General features: G+C 42.9%; 1 long non-coding RNA gene, 1 other non-coding gene and 1 pseudogene across 3 annotated transcripts in view; 2 read left to right on the forward strand and 1 right to left on the reverse strand.

The window, feature by feature from the left end:
* The window catches only part of LOC147363500 (uncharacterized), a 39,984-nt pseudogene extending 23,601 nt beyond the window's left edge, over positions 1-16,383 (forward strand).
* LOC147363499 (uncharacterized) overlaps positions 1-16,491 on the reverse strand; it is a 78,056-nt gene that overhangs the window by 51,945 nt on the left and 9,620 nt on the right. The window lies entirely within an intron of this gene.
* LOC147363501 (U6 spliceosomal RNA) lies at positions 853-959 on the forward strand. The gene has a single exon (XR_015137522.1). It is a non-coding gene; the product is annotated as a U6 spliceosomal RNA (small nuclear RNA).

Raw genomic sequence — 16,491 nt, forward strand, 5'->3', positions numbered from 1 at the left:
ATTTGTCACCACCTCCACTGCTACCACTGTGGTCCAAGTATTCATTGTCTGTCATTCAGAATGTTACCGTAGCTTCTAATTTATCTCCTTACTTCTACCCTGGACCCCTTCCCCAGTCTTTTCTCAGCAGAGCATCCAGCTTTATCTTTCTAAAATGAAAGTCAGATCATGTAACACCCTCCCAAATCTTAAAGTTGCTCCCTTTTTCTCTCACAGGAAAAGCCAAAGCCAGTTTGGCCTCTCTAACCTCATCTCCCTTCTTTGCCCTTCCCTCACTCTCCCCTGGGGTCCTTGAATATACTATCCAAGCCCCTCCTCAGAGCCTCTGCTCTTTACTCAGCCTGGAATGCATGTGCGCCATGCGTCTGCCAAGTTGCTTCAGCCGTGTCCGACTCTTTACAACCCCATGGACTGTAGCCCGCCAGGCTCCTCTGTCCATGGGAGTCTCCAGGCAAGAACACTGGAGTGGGTTGCCATGCCCTACTCCAGGGGATCTTCCCAACCCAGGGATCGAACCTGCTCTCTAATGTCTCATGAAGTGGCAGGCGGGTTTTTACCACCTGGGAAGTCCCTAGAATGCTCTTCCACAAATGATCACACGACTTAATCACTTCCATTAAATGTCTCTCTATTGAAAACTGCCACCTCACAGCTACCAAGACCATCCTCTTCCCCTCTTGTCCATTTAAAATTTTTCTATATCACACTTATCATCTAAAATGCTAGACATTTAACTGATTGAATGATTCTCTGTCTCTCATACACACCCACACACATAGACACACACAGACGCGTACACACACACACTCGAAATGTAAGATCCACAATGGCTACATTAAAAAAAAAAAAACAGTGCTCGCTTCGGCAGCACATATACTAAAATTGGAATGATACAGAGAAGATTAACATGGCCCCTGCGCAAGGATGACACGCAAATTCGTGAAGCGTTCCATATTTTTTACTGGATGCTTGGGGCTAGTGCACTGGGACGACCCAGAGGGATGGTATGGGGAGGGAGGAAGGAGGTGGGTTCAGGATGGGGAACACATGTATACCTGTGGCGGATTCATTTTGATGTTTGGCAAAACATACAATTATGTAAAGTTTAAAAATAAAATAAAATTATTAAAAAAAAAAAAACACTTTACTGAGATAAAATTGACATGCACAATGGCTAACATTTTGTTCACTGCTATATCTCCAGCACCTAAAACTGTGTATGATACAAAACAGTTTATAATATTTGCTAAATGAAAGAGACACAGATGTAAAGAACAGACTTTTGGACTCTGTGGGAGAAGGCAAGGGTGGGATGATCTGAGAGAATAGCATTGAAACATGTATATTATCATATGTGAAACAGATCGCCAGTCCAGGTTCGATGCATGAGACAGGGTGCTCAGGGCTGGTGCACTGGGATGACCCTGAGCAGGGAGGTTGGAGAGAGGTTCAGGATGGAGAACACGTGTACACCCATGGCTGATTCATGTCAATGTATGGCAAAAACCACTACAATATTGTAAAGTAATTAGCCTCCAATTAAAATTTTAAAAATAAAAAAAATAATAATATTTGCTAAATGAATTATTCAACATGAGCAGTATACTTCCAAATTACGGGTAATCAGTTTAGAGGAGTGAGCAACCACCCAAGTCTCTGATAACATATGCATGTCCAGTGTGTACCTACGGGTCTTCTTGCCTGCACAGCTCTGTAGCTGGCAGCTAGACACGTTAGTCTGGATTACATGTGGCTGACCTGTTCAGTACTGGTCCCTGTGAACTCTGAGGGAAAGGTTGCATTCACATCAAGTCTCTGAGAACACCACTCCTCGAGTCACCATGGGTTTATGGTAATTTATTTGGGCCTCAATAGAAGGCATGGTGGATAAGCTAGGACTGACTCATCTGGGAACTCCATGGCTGGGTGAGCCAAATCCTATTGGCTCCCCAGGGACCCAGCCTATCATCATCACATCTGGCACAGAACAAACCCTCTGCATCTAGAGTGACTTGAAGTTGAATCCATCAGGGTCTGAGTCGCCTCCTCCTCTATGTCTCTCCAAGACGGGAGGCAGCCAAGAATGGGGTGTGAGCGAAGCGTGATACCAGGAGTATGTGTGGGTTTGGTTTTGCACGCAGCTTTGACTTCCTCATCTGGGCCATTTTCGTTCAGCATGTAAATCACCAGGATATTGACTCAGAATGAAGACTCAGCAGCTGTGATCTGGTGCTACAATGTATTCTAGAAGACGTGGAGCCTCCAGCCTGTGAGTTCTCAGCGGTCAGAAGTGGTGTGAACTGCATGGGATGTGGGTATTAAACAGAGTTGCAAGTTTATCACGCAAAGTAGAGTTCTTTGTTTCCACACATTTGTCATGATCATGATCTCCTTTAGAACAGGGACTGGGCCTGGTATATTTTTCCTTCCTCCATACCAGGTCCAATGCTGGGCACACGTCATGGCTCAGTAAATCTACTGCACGTGCTTAACCACACACAGCTGTCAGAAGGAATCCTGTTCCCCTTTCAAAATTAGGAATAATAACCATGGGCCTATTCTTTATGCTTATCATTCAAAATTGATTACAACAAACAGGGATTGATTTTTCACTATGAAAAAAAAAAAAAAGAAAAAGAAAGCCACTGTTTTTGCCTCTTTCTTTGACAGCATAGTTCATCCTGTGTTTCTCTCCAGCACAAGCAAACAGAGGTCATCAGACAACTGAAGTTTTTTTGTAGCATAAGGAGGTATGTGGGAATTATTAGAGAGGTATTTTGCCTCTCTAATTTATTTCTACCACAGAAATAAATCAGAGAGGCAAAATATTAAAAGCACAATTTCATGATAGGCACCCTGACTAAGAGCTTTTAAGTATGCTTCTGAAGCAAGAAACCATTCTGAGAGCCACTCTCAAGGAATAAAGCACAACAGTTAGGACTCAGCCTGTAACACTAGTTAATTTCATTCCAACCCTGGCCCTGACACTTGCGAGCTGTGTGACCCTCGGTGAGTTACTTAACTTCTTCATTCAAGAAGTGGAGATTAAAAAAAAAAAAAAAACAATGCCCACTGTGGTGGGTTTTCAAGGGAAGGATTACTTAACAAAACAGTGTGCTGTGCTTAGTCGCTCAGTCATGTCCAACTCTTTGTGACCCCATGGACTGTAGCCTGCCAGGCTCCTCTGTCCATGGGATTCTCCAGGCAACAATACTAGAGTGGGTTGCCATGTCCTCCTCCAGGGGATCTTCCCAACCCAGGGATCAAACCCAGGTCTCCCACATCGCAGGCAGATTCTTTAACGTCTGAGCCACCAAGAAAGCCCAAGGGTAAAGTGCTTAATAAGGGACAGTTACTAGTATCATTAGGCTTCCCAGGTGGCGCTAGTGGTAAAGAACCCGCCTGCCAAAGAGTAAGATGTAATAGACTTGTGGTTCGAGCTCTGGGTCAAGAAGAGCCCTAGAGGAGGGCATGGCAACCCACTTCACCATTCTTGCTTGAAGAATCCCATGGACAGAGGGGCCTGGTCGGCTATGGTCCATAGGGTTGCAAAGAGTTGGACATGACTGAAGCAACTTAGCACGCACTAGTGTCATTACTGAATAGCAAGAAGAGATAAGAATAGCAAGAAGAGATAAGAAAGCCTTCTTCAGCGATCAATGCAAAGAAATAGAGGAGAATAACAGAATGGGAAAGACTAGAGATCTCTTCAAGAAAATTAGAGATACCAAGGGAACATTTCATGCAAAGGTGGGCTCGATAAAGGACAGAAATGGTATGGACCTAACAGAAGCAGAAGATATTAAGAAGAGGTGGCAAGAATACATAGAAGAACTGTACAAAAAAGATCTTCATGACCCAGATAATCACAATGGTGTGATCACTTACCTAGAGCCAGACATCCTGGAATGTGAAGTCAAGTAGGCCTTAGAAAGCATCACTACGAACAAAGCTAGTGGAGGTGATGGAATTCCAGTTGAGCTATTTCAAATCCTAAAGGATGATGCTGTGAAAGTGCTGCACTCAATATGCCAGCAAATTTGGAAAACTCAGCAGTGGCCACAGGACTGGAAAAGGTCAGTTTTCATTCCAATCCCAAAGAAAGGCAATGCCAAAGAATGCTCAAACTACTGCACAATTGTACTCATCTCACACACTAGTAAAGTAATGCTCAAAATTCTCCAAGCCAGGCTTCAGCAATATGTGAACCATGAACTTCCTGATGTTCAAGCTGGTTTTAGAAAAGGCAGAGGAACCAGAGATCTAATTGCCAACATCCGCTGGATCATGGAAAAAGCAAGAGAGTTCCAGAAACACATCTATTTCTGCTTTATTGACTATGCCAAAGCCTTTGACTGTGTGGATCACAATAAACTGTGGAAAATTCTGAAAGAGATGGAAATACCAGACCACCTGACCTGCCTCTTGAGAAAGCTGTATGCAGGTCAGGAAGCAACAGTTAGAACTGAACATGGAACAACAGACTGGTTCCAAATAGGAAAAGGAGTACGTCAAGGCTGTATATTGTCACCCTGTTTATTTAACTTATATGCAGAGTACATCATGAGAAACACTGGAGTGGAAGAAGCTCAAGCTGGAATCAAGATTGCCGGGAGAAATATCAATAACCTCGGATACGCAGATGACACCACCCTTATGGCAGAAAGTGAAGAGGAACTCAAAAGCCTCTTGATGAAAGTGAAAAAGGAGAGTGAAAAAGTTGGCCTAAAGCTCAACATTCAGAAAATGAAGATCATGGCATCCAGTCCCATCACTTCATGGGAAATAGATGGGGAAACAGTGGAAACAGTGTCAGACTTTCTTTTTTTAGGCTCCAAAATCAGTGCAGATGGTGACTGCAGCCATGAAATTAAAAGACGCTTACTCCTTGGAAGGAAACTTATGACCAACTTAGATAGCATATTCAAAAGCAGAGACATTACTTTGCCAACAAAGGTCCGTCTAGTCAAGGCTATGGTTTTTCCTGTGGTCATGTATGGATGTGAGAGTTGGACTGTGAAGAAGGCTGAGCGCCAAAGAATTGATGCTTTTGAACTGTGGTGTTGGAGAAGACTCTTGAGAGTCCCTTGGACTGCAAGGAGATCCAACCAGTCCATTCTGAAGGAGATCAGCCCTGGGTGTTCTTTGGAAGGAATGATGCTAAAGCTGAAACTCCAGTCCTTTGGCCACCTCATGTGAAGAGTTGACTCATTGGAAAAGACTCTGATGCTGGGAGGGATTGGGGGCAGGAGGAGAAGGGGACGACAGAGGATGAGATGGCTGGATGGCATCACTGACTCGATGGACGTGAGTCCTGGTGAACTCCAGGAGTTGGTGATGGACAGGGAGGCTTGGCGTGCTGCGATTCATGGGTTCACAAAGAGTCGGACACGACTGAGCTACTGAACTGAATTGAGTGTCATTACTGTTGCTAATCGGACCATCCACGTGTTTCTCCTGAGGTCTAGCTCCCACTCAGTTTCACAGAATGATGGTCCTTTTTGATGCCAGATGCAAGTTCTCCTCTCTGAGTGCACTGATCTTGTTGCAGCCCAGCTCCCTTGATTCTGTGGAAATTCTAACCAACGTTGCATTTTCTCTCCTGCCAAGGGTACATTCTACTTTATCTCTCCAACTCATTGAGAAACTTCTCTGCTTTCCACTCAATTAGACTTAACACATCAACCCTAGACAAGGGCTCTCTGCTTTCCCACAGCCTTCTTCTCTTTCCTTCTTCTTTCTTCTTCCTCTTCTTCTTTTTCCCTTCTCTCTCTCTTCCTCTGTCTCTTTAAGTAGTAGACTCTATTGAGGAAGATGTTTTAGGTTTACAGAAATTTGGGGAAAAGTATAGAGTTTTCATATACCTGCCTCCCCAGTTTTTCCAATTATTAACTTTATGCTTGCATCTGTTACTACAGGTAAGCCCATATTCATACACCGTTTACAACAGACTTCACTCCTGGCGGTGTACATTCTTCCCTCACCTCTTTTTTACCTGTTCTTTCCATGGATCTCCCTCATTCCTGACCTAGTCCCTCTTGTATCTGAAGGCCCTGCCTTGCTTCATCATTTGACAAAAAGTGTACCAAGTCACTAATGCCTTTGTCTGATCCCCTCTGCCTCACAGCGCAGTCAGTGTTTTCAAGGCAATGTCTTGCCACATACTAAAATAGAGGGGATTTTCAAATCACAGAGGGGATTTGCCATTTCCTCACAGGCTAAAATGCCTTTAGGATGTGTGCTTAACTACACTCTCACCCCATCCTGCATTGCACAGAACTTACAAGCCCTGGTGAAGAATTTGAGTCCAATTTTATCCTTAAGTAAGCTCTGGAATGCCCCAGGCAGGATCGTTAACTTGTCTCCATTACAGACTAAATGTCCAAATAGCCACCTCCCTTCTGTTGGCTCCCACAGGGCTCTGGGTGTGCTCAAAGTCCGCCCCCTGGCATGAGGAGACAATTGGGCCATTATATTTATTTGCATCAAGAACAAGCAGCCAGCTCAGTCCAGCTCTGTACACCGGGATGCAAAAAAAAAAAAAGGCACCAAATATAGACCACTAGGACAATTTATTTGTCTTAAGAGTGTTTAAGACACATAAGTAAGCCCCAGCAGGTTATAAATGGTCAGCTTTGTACAACTACCACACAAGTCTGAAGAGTATTCTATGTGGATTCAGCTTAGAAACCTATAATGGGTTATACCCCGTAGGTGGCTGTGACAAGAGTTGACTCTTTGAATCCACGAAAATCCAGGAAATTAAAGACCCACCCCCACACCCTTCTCCACTTTATGTTTTTAAAGATTTATATCATTGTCTTACCCCAAAAGTCAGCTTGAAATTTCCACTTTTTCCCCAAAATAGAATGCTGGAATTAACAAGTCTTAAAATTTCCAAAAGTTCTCCTTGTCCAAATCTTTAATTTTCAGAAAACGAAACTGGCAGCCAGAATGGTTTATACACTAGTTGAGCCAGCTCTATTCTAATTCTAGCTTTACTACCTCCCATAGTCCAATAGTTTTTTAAGTTACAAAGGTCACCGAAACTGTTGACTGTAACTGAAATACATGCCTGTGTGCCTACAAGTCTATTAGAAAAAAAGAAGAAGAAGAAAGGAAGGAAGAAAGGATTTAGAGCCTGGTTTTCTCATTCATAATTTACAGATAGAAATACTGGGGACCCCTTCTCATTGCCCCAGAATCCACTCCTCTCTATCAGAGAGCAGCCCTCCCAGAGAATTAAGGATTTCAACTAGCTAGTCTGTCCCCTCATCCCCTCCAGAGAAGATAAATATGCCACCTCTCCCTGTAGTTCAGTGCAGTATATTACAGAAGAGACCCCTGGGACAGTGTCTTAACCCACCACAGGAGGAGGCTCTGCCAAGCTTCAGTCTTGGATCACTGTGAGGGTAAAGTCTTGGATCACTGTGGGGGTGAAGTCTTGGATCACTGTGGGGGTGAAGTCTCCATGCAAAGGCAGCTGATTATGATGGCAAGGATGTGGTGGGGTAAGTGTGAAGGTTGCCTGAGTGACAACTGTGAGCCTCTCTCATGAAGACAAGCAGCAAGGGGATAGAAGACTAGGCAGAGTAAAACAAATCCCTACAAACACAGGAATAAGATAATAAGATCATCAAACTTTGTGTTCCAGCACTATGGACAAAATAAAGCAAGAGTGGCAGAAAGGAACCCAAAGCACCTGTCCCTTCCAGGAAGGAATTGCTGCCACCCACTGTTGACCAGGCAGTTCCAAAGCCAGGAGGGGTCAGACAAGGTTACACATTTTTGTTCAAGCTGCCCCATCTGCCCCAGCTTGTTCTGCTGCTGCTGCTAAGTCACTTCAGTCGTGTCTGACTCTGTGCGACCCCATAGACGGCAGCCCACCAGGCTCCCCCACCCCTGGGATTCTCCAGGCAAGATCACTGGAGTGGGTTGTTCTACCCAACACCAAAATGTAGACAGTCTCCAGTTAGTTCATGACCCAAGCCAGGGTCAAGGTGGCTGTAGCCCACAAGGACCTGATGATAGAAGGGTCTGCCAACCAGCAGCCTTCTGGCTTTTCCTCTGTGTTAAGATCCCCTTAGTGTATCCCTACCAAAAAGTCCCACCTCTTCCTCTTTCTTCCCTCATGTCCCTTTTCAGATGAGCCTACACGACAAAGAACTGGAAACCTCTGGATCAGGAGAATGAACACCAAGTCTAAACATCTCTGTGAGCCATCTGGAACCCAGCACAAGTCCTGTAACTGGCTTAACCTCTATCACATAGATTCTCATTTATCAAGTTGGGAAAACAGCCAGGAAGCTGATGCTGGGAAACATTGAGGGCAGGAGGAGAAGGGGACAACAGAGGATGAGATGGTTGGATGGCATCACCGACTCAATGGACATGGGTTTGGGTAGACTTCGGGAGTTGGTGATGGACAGGGAGGCCTGGCATGCTGCGGTTCATGGGGTCACAGACAGTCAGACACGACTGAGCGACTGAATTGAACTGAACTGATAGTTTATAGTTCAACCCCTTTAGAGTTAAGGGGTCAGAGCTTTGGGGTCAGAGATTTGAGTTTAAATTGCAGTTCAGCTGCTTACTTTGTGGGTAACTTGGGTTAAGTTCCTTGACTTCTCTAGGCTTCTGTTTTCTCATCTGCAAAATGCAGATAATAACACTGTTGTATCTATGAACTGAAACAACGTATATGGGAACAAAAGGTAACAAAGGATATAAATTTGTTGGCAGGAAGCAAAGTAAAAACACAATAAATGTTAGCCATTTGCATTGCCATCATCATCATCTCCTGGTCAAATAGCAAAGGGGCAAAACAGTGTTCACATCTCCCTAAAAGTAATCGAGTGCTGCATTTATTATTATCCTTATCACAGGGAGTCTGGTTTGCCCTTTCCTTCCATCTGTTTCACTAGGTCAAACGAAGGGCAAAACCACTTTTTCACTTTGGGGAGTTAATGGGATCTGCGAAACCGATATTTTGCCCTCAGTTTTCAATAGATTTAGAACAAAAGGAGCCTGCAAAACTCAGATAAACCTGGAACAAAAAAAATCATCTAGCTTTGCTTTCTGTGACTTCCTTGAGTCTTGTGCATCTCCTAGTGGTGATCTCCTAGAATAACTCACAAAATTCATCCTTTACGTTGAGTAAGAGAGAAACTGGAGCAGTCATTCAAACATCGAGGGTGACCTGAGAACATAGCAAGACACTTCACTGGGTTTTCTTTCTGTTTGGTTAGTTAGCGGATTTTCTCCAGCTTTAATGAGATATAATTGACATACTGTGTAAGTTTAAGGTGTACAATGTGACTCTGATACATGTATATATTGTGAAATGTCTACCACAATAATATATACTTAACTAATACAATTACCAGTTTGTTGTTATGGTGAGAATATGAAAGCTCGATTCTCAGAGTAACTTCCAGCTTTATAACACAGTATTGTTAACTAAAGTCACTGTGCTATACACCAGATTCCTGGACCTTATTCATCTTACAATCAAAAGTTTGTACATTTTCCTGTAGTTGTTTCACATTGTTCTGGCAAAAAGCAAAGTCCTCTAGTGACCCTGGGTGACCTGGACACAGCCTCCTGGTTCAGCCCACCTCACTCTCCTGCCCCCATTCTCCTAGACATGGGGCCCTTTGCTGAGACCCTTACATCATTATCTTGTTGGAGTCTCAAAAGCTCCACCAACCCATGCAGGAATATCACTCAGCCTGCATATAGAACGTCTCTGTACTGTACTATTTCTTATACATTTGAACTAAAAAAAAACTGTACATTTTGATCAGCATCTCCCCGTTTCCTCTACTCAGCCCCTGACAACTACCATTGTCTCTGTTTCGGTAGAGTCCAATATTTTTAGGTTCCACATATAAGTGAGATTGTATAGTATTTGTCTTTCTCTTTCTAACTTATTTCACTTAGCATAATGCCCTCAAGATCTATCCATGTCATCACAAACAGCAGGATTTCCCTTTTTATGGCTGAATAATAATCCTCTGTGTGTGTATGTGTATATCTCACATCTTCTTTTTCCCTCATCCATGGTTGGACACTTAGGTTGCTTCCAAGTCTTGGCTATTGTGAATAATACTGCAATGTTGAGAAGCAAATTCTCTGTTTTTTCCTAGGAATTCTAAGGTCTCAGGTTTTATGTTCAAGTCTTTAATTCATTTTGAGTTGAAATTTGTGTATGGTGTATCACAGTGGTACAGTTTCATTCTTTTGCATGAGTATATCCAATTTTTCCAACACCATTTATTAAAGAGGCTATTCTTTACCCATTGAGTGAATACTCCCTAGTCAATGTTAGTTAACCATACATGTATGGGTTTATTCCTGGACTCTCAATAGTGTTCCATTGATCTACATGTCTGTTTCTATGCTAGTAACATATTGTTCTAAGCATATTGTTTGCAGTATAGTTTGAAATCAGGAATGTGATGCTGCCAGCTTTGTTCTTCTTTCTCAAAATTGTTACGTGAAATCTTTGTAATTCGATATGAATTTCAGTATTTTTTAAAATTTCTATTAAAAAATGCCATTGGAATTTTGATAAGGATTGCATTGAATCTATGGATGTTTGTGGATAGTATGGACAGTTTAACAATTTTAACTCTTCTAATCCTATAAACATGGGATATCTTTCCATTTATTTGTATCTTCTTCAGTTTCTTTCGCCAATCCAAGACACTTCACTGTTAAAGGGACAAATAGTAAGCATAGCTTCTCTATAAAGAGTCATTAAGGAAATTGAGGGTCAATGAAATCTTACCTCTAGTCTTCTGAGTACAAGAGCTACAAGACAGTGTGTTTTGTATGACCTAAATTAAAACTATAAGAAAATACTGTTGACTAGTAAACAGTCTCTAGAGCCACTTTGCTGTCTCCTATCCTAATCAATCCCCAGGTCCCTTCCCAGGCAGGATCAGAGTCCCATGAGAGCTAAGGAACTAGCTAAAGAACTAGCCTTCTTACATGGGCTCTACCCCAAAGTTGGTGCATCTCCTAGGGGACACTGTTTCTCAACACAGATGTACACATTGTCGTCAAGTTCTCCAGTTATCCTGTTCACACTGCACAAGAATGTCCTTGACAGTGCCCACAATTTTATGTGATGGCAAAATAGGTGAGTAGTTATATAAGATGTCACACATTCACATGGTTGAATGTTATGCACCCACCAAAATGTTTATAAAGAACTTGCGATAACATGGAAAGTGTTTATGTTATAACAAATTTTTTAAGACAGGGAAAAATTTTGTTGATGCAGTATAATCATAACTATTTTGACAATGCAAAGAAAGAAGTCAACCACTAACTGTAGTTTTTTTATGGATAGTAATTCTTGTTGTTTTCCAGTCATGTCCGACTCTTTTCAACCCTATAGACTGCAGCACACCAGGCTTCCTTGTCCCTCACCATCTCTCAGGGCTTGCTCAAACTCAATGTCCATTGAGCTGGTGATGTCATCCAACCATCTCGTCCTCTGTTGTCACCCCCTCCTCCCGGAGAAGGATGGTAATAGTGTAATTTTTTCTATTTTTCAATTTTCAAAAATTTCTTGAATTGCAATATATTAATTTGTTATAAAAATAATAAGATAGATTTAGAATTTAATAGGAACCAAGATGACAGCACAGTAAGCTCATAAAATTCCCTCCACTCATGAAACAAATTTACAAATATATATGGAGCAATTCACTCAGAGAAAAGCTCAGAAACTGGGGATGGTATGAAACTAGAAATCAATTCAAAGAGGAAAACTGAAAAATTCACAAATATGTCATGATTAAACAGAATGCTCCTGAAGAATCAATGGATCAAAGAAGAAATCAACAGGGAAATCTAAAAGTATCTTGACTCAAATGAAAACACAAGTACAACATACCAAACTTTAGGGGATGCAGCAAAAGCAATTCTAAGAACGAAGGTTGTCACAATAAATGCCTCTATTAAAAAAGAAAAAAAAGAATAGACATCCTAATTTTATACCTCAAAGAACTAGAAAAAGAAGAATTAAACCCAGAGTTGGTAGAAGGAAGATCTAATTTTAAAATAAATTCTATTAACTCAAAAGCATAAAGCTCTTAGATAAAATTATTCTGGTAAAAATATTAAATCAAGCCAATAGGTCCTTTATTCCCATTGAAAACTAGGTCAGTTGGCCACTGAAGGATAGAAAAACAAGAAGGAAATCAAGAATGGCCCTGGCTTCTCCCAAGCTGCTTGCCCCTGGCAGTAGTATGTGTGAGCATGCCTGAGCGCCATGGTCCCCATGAGGAGAAAACAGTCATATCCTTGCCTGCCAGATGGCCAGGGTGGATTCCAAACTAAGAAAGCATCCATGAATTAGGACACTCATCCAAGCTCCCCTGTCTCAGAGCCTGGAGGACACTTGAGAAAAGGTCAGGCCTTGAGTAAAATGTTAAATGTTCCCAAATAAGAACACTTACTTGCCTTCCAGTGTTAACCCAGCCCAGATGTGCCTGACCCCAAACTCTCCTGCCCACAGCAGGGTCTTAAGACCTCCCGTTGGGCAATAAACACATTCAAATGTCCATCATTTAAAAATTAAAGTTAAAAATATTTAATAAAATTTTAAAATAAAATAACATGTTCTCACATCAAACCACCATAACCTTCCTTTTACCACCAATTTTTTAAAAATTTTTCCTGGGCTTCTCTGGTGACTCAGTGGTAAAGAAACCTCCTGCCAATGCAGGAAACATAGGTTCTGTCCCTGATCCAGGAGGATCCCACATGCTTCAGAGCAACTAAGCCCTTGCACCACAACTATTGAGCCTGTGCTCTAGAGTCCGGGAACCACAACTATTGAGCCCACGTGCCGCAACAAGAGAAGCCACCTCAGTGAGAAGCTGATGCACTGCAACAAACAATGGCCCTCCCAGCCATCCCCAAAACTAGAGAAAAACACATGCAGCAATGAACAGCCAGCACAGCCAAAAATAAATTATTTTTTTTAAATAACTCTAAAAAAATTTTTTTCCTGTGTTGACTCCACCTCACTACTTAGAGTGATAATTTATTTAAATAGTTATTCCCAGGGGTGTTATTTAAGAGATATAACAACTGAAATGGCATCAATCAGCATTGATTATGTGCTAAATAGACTGGGCAGCAGCCAGGCAGAGGGAGTGTGGCCTTGCAGCAAGGGGAGGAAGAGTCCGGTTAACAGTGGCCCTCACTTATCCACTCACCCACCCACTTGCAAACAAACCTTCCAGGACTACTCCACAAGGTTAATGAACAAGAGCATCAATTTAATATTAATGTGATACCTAGCAATGAATGTGGGCAACTTCTCTCTTCCCTAATTCCCCACAGTGTTTTTCCTGATCTCCAAGTTCATGTCCTGACTTAGAATGTCTAATCATCTCCACTCCATTCCCATGCTTTATAGTTCACCTCCCACTCACAGCCTGAAAATCCAAAATCACTACATGATCCCTCCCTCTCTCCTCCCAAGAAACTATAGAACACTCAACAGCTGTTATGTGTTGTATTTCCAACCACCACCCACCCTGCCCCGCCACCAAAAAAAAAAAAAAAATGACAACCAATACCTCAGAATTTGGATACAAGGTTACTGAGAGTGTAATTGGCTAAGATGGTGCCATACTAGAGTAGAATCGAATCCAGAATGACTGATAGCTTTACAAGAAGAGTGAAATTTGAACAGAGATGAAGAGGGAAAATGGTGAGGAGACAGAGACAGGGGTGAGGCTGCCATAAGTCAAGGAAGACCTGGGCTACCAGAAGTTTCAAGAGTCAAGGAAGGATCTCTCCCTGGAGAATTTGGAAGGAGTATGTCTCTACCAACACCTTTCAGATTTCAGACTTTCAGCCTCAAGAACTTTGAGAGATCAGATTTCCATTGTTTAAGCAACTCAGCTCGTGGTCCTTTGTTACAACAGCCCAAGGAAACTAAGACAGTAGCCATCATGAATTCTCTCACATACTTCAGACCATCTTTACCACAGGGAGCTCCCATACTTCAGACCATATTGAATGCTCTCCCACACTGCAGAAAATTTTAAAATTTCACAAGAAGGGGTGAACTTCAGTTCTTTTTCTTCCTTTTATGGCTGGCTTCTTTCTCTTAATACTACAGTTACCTTTTCTCTCCACTGGGAATCACCTCCAATCTCCTTGGTTCCTCCTCTCTTCCCCACTTACGAGCTTAAAAGAGACAAACTCTTTTGCATTTGGAAAACCAAAATAGACATTTAAATGAAAGTCTGTTTTTAAATTAGGGTGTGACGTTTGAAACTTCTATGTGAATCTCTTAGAAATACATTTCATACCACCCTGGGATACTTCATTTTAGGGAAAAAGTTTAAAAAAAAAAAAAAAAAGTATTTTTCCTTCAAAATTTTGCTAACTAGTATCTCTTAAAACTCAACATTCAAAAAAAAGAAGATCATGACATCTGTTCCCATCACTTCCTGGCAAATAATAGATGGTGAAACAATGGAAACAGTGGCAAACTTTATTTTCTTGGGCTCCAAAATCTCCACAGATGGTGACTGCGGCCATGAAATTAAAAGGCACTTGCTCCTTGGAAGAAAAGCTATGACCAACATAGCATATTAAAAATCAGAGACATTACTTTACCAACAAAGATCCGTGCAGTCAAAGCTATGGTTTTTCCAGTGGTCATGTATGGATGTGAGAGTTGGATCATAAAGAAAGCTGAGTGTCAAAGAACTGATGCTTTTGAACTGTGGTGTTGGAAAAGACTCTTGAGAGTCCCTTCAACAGCAAGGAAATCAAACCAGTCAATCCTAAAGGAAATCAGTCCTGAATATTCATTTGAAAGGCTGATGTTGAAGATGAAGCTCCAATACTTTGGCCACCTGATACAAAGAGCTGACTCATTAGAAAAGGCCCTGATGCTGGGAAAGATTGAAGGCAGGAGGAGAAGGGGATGACAGAGGATGAGATGGTTGGATGGCATCACTGAATCAATGGACTTGAGTTTGAGCAAGCTCCAGTAGATGGTGAAGGACAGGGAAGTCTGGCATGCTGCAGTCCATGGGGTTGCAAAGAGTCAGACACAACTGAGTGACTGAACAACAACATCTCTGAAGAGATTTAGTCCTGTCTCCTTTCTACTTAACACATTTTCAGTTTATTTATTGCTACCAAACAATTTAGGCATGATTTAAAAAAAAAAAAAAATTAAAAAATTTGAGTAGGAGGGGGCGGTCCTAAGATGGCAGAGGAATAGGATGGGGAGACTACTTTCTCCCCCACAAATTCATCAAAAGATCATTTGAACGCTGAGAAAATACCACAAAACAACTTCTGAATGCAGGTGGAGGACACCAGACACCCAGAAACGCAGCCCATTGTCTTCGAAAGGAGGTAGAACAAAATATTAAAGATAAAAAGAGAGACAAAGGAGTTAGGGACAGAGACCCGTCCTGGGGAGGGAGTCATAAAAGAGGAGAAGTTTCCAAACACCAGGAAACCCTCTCACCTGTGGGTCTGTGAGGAGTTTTGGAATATCAGAGGGCAACATAACTGGGAGGAAAAAATAAATAAAACCCACAGAGTACGCGCCTAACCGCAACTCCCAGCAGAGAAGTAGCCCAGACGCTTGCGTCAGCCACCAGCAAGCGGGGGCTGAACAGGGACACACAGGCTGCGTTGCTTTAGGGTAAGGACCAGGCCCGAACGCCCTGAGGACAATCTGAGGGAGCTAATGTGAGATAGCAACCCAAACTGTGGGATAGCCAGAGAGAGAGAGAACTTTCCCACGAAAAGCTCTAACCCTAAGGCACTGCCTGGCCAGCTCACAGAACAAAGAACTGAGCAAATACCAGAGGAGAGCTAGCTGGCATCGGACCGGCCCATCCCCCACCAGAGGCAGAGAGGCAGGCGGGCGACAGCCAGAGCCAGAAGGCAAGGGGCAAACTCGGTCCCAGAGATGGCATCCTCTACTAAACTGCAAGCAGGCTCCCAGTTGCTAACTAAGTCTTCCTGGGATCCTGGACGGTTGACATCCACCAGGAGGGTTGCAGCCAGAGATCGGCTCTCCAGAGGAGACACACAGCACACCTGAGAAGGTGCTCCCACTGCACATCCAGGAAATCAAGGGGCTGGGACCAGGGAGGTGATAAGACCTACGGCTCCACCTGAGGAGAGTGCGTTCGCCAAGCACCCAGTCACCTGAGCTGCTCAGACCTGGGAAGGACACAAAATGCATGCCCAACCAAATCTGGGCCTTTGTGGAGTACCCAAGAAACTGAACCTGAGCAGCTTAGACCTGGGAAGTGCAAGCAACCCAGGGCTCGCTTAGACAGTTCCCCTACAGAGCAACCTGGAGCCTGAGCAGTGTAGACCAGGAAAGCACACGCCGTGAGTGGGGGCAAACCCAGTGTGGCCCAGACACTGTGAGCACTCCCCACACACGCCAGTGATATTTGTTTGCAGTGTTCCTCCCTCCCC

This window comes from Bos grunniens, chromosome 11 (assembly GCF_055505025.1).
Source record: "Bos grunniens cultivar Pamir isolate PY7600 chromosome 11, Bosgru_T2T1.0, whole genome shotgun sequence".
NCBI classification, from domain to species: domain Eukaryota; kingdom Metazoa; phylum Chordata; class Mammalia; order Artiodactyla; family Bovidae; genus Bos; species Bos grunniens.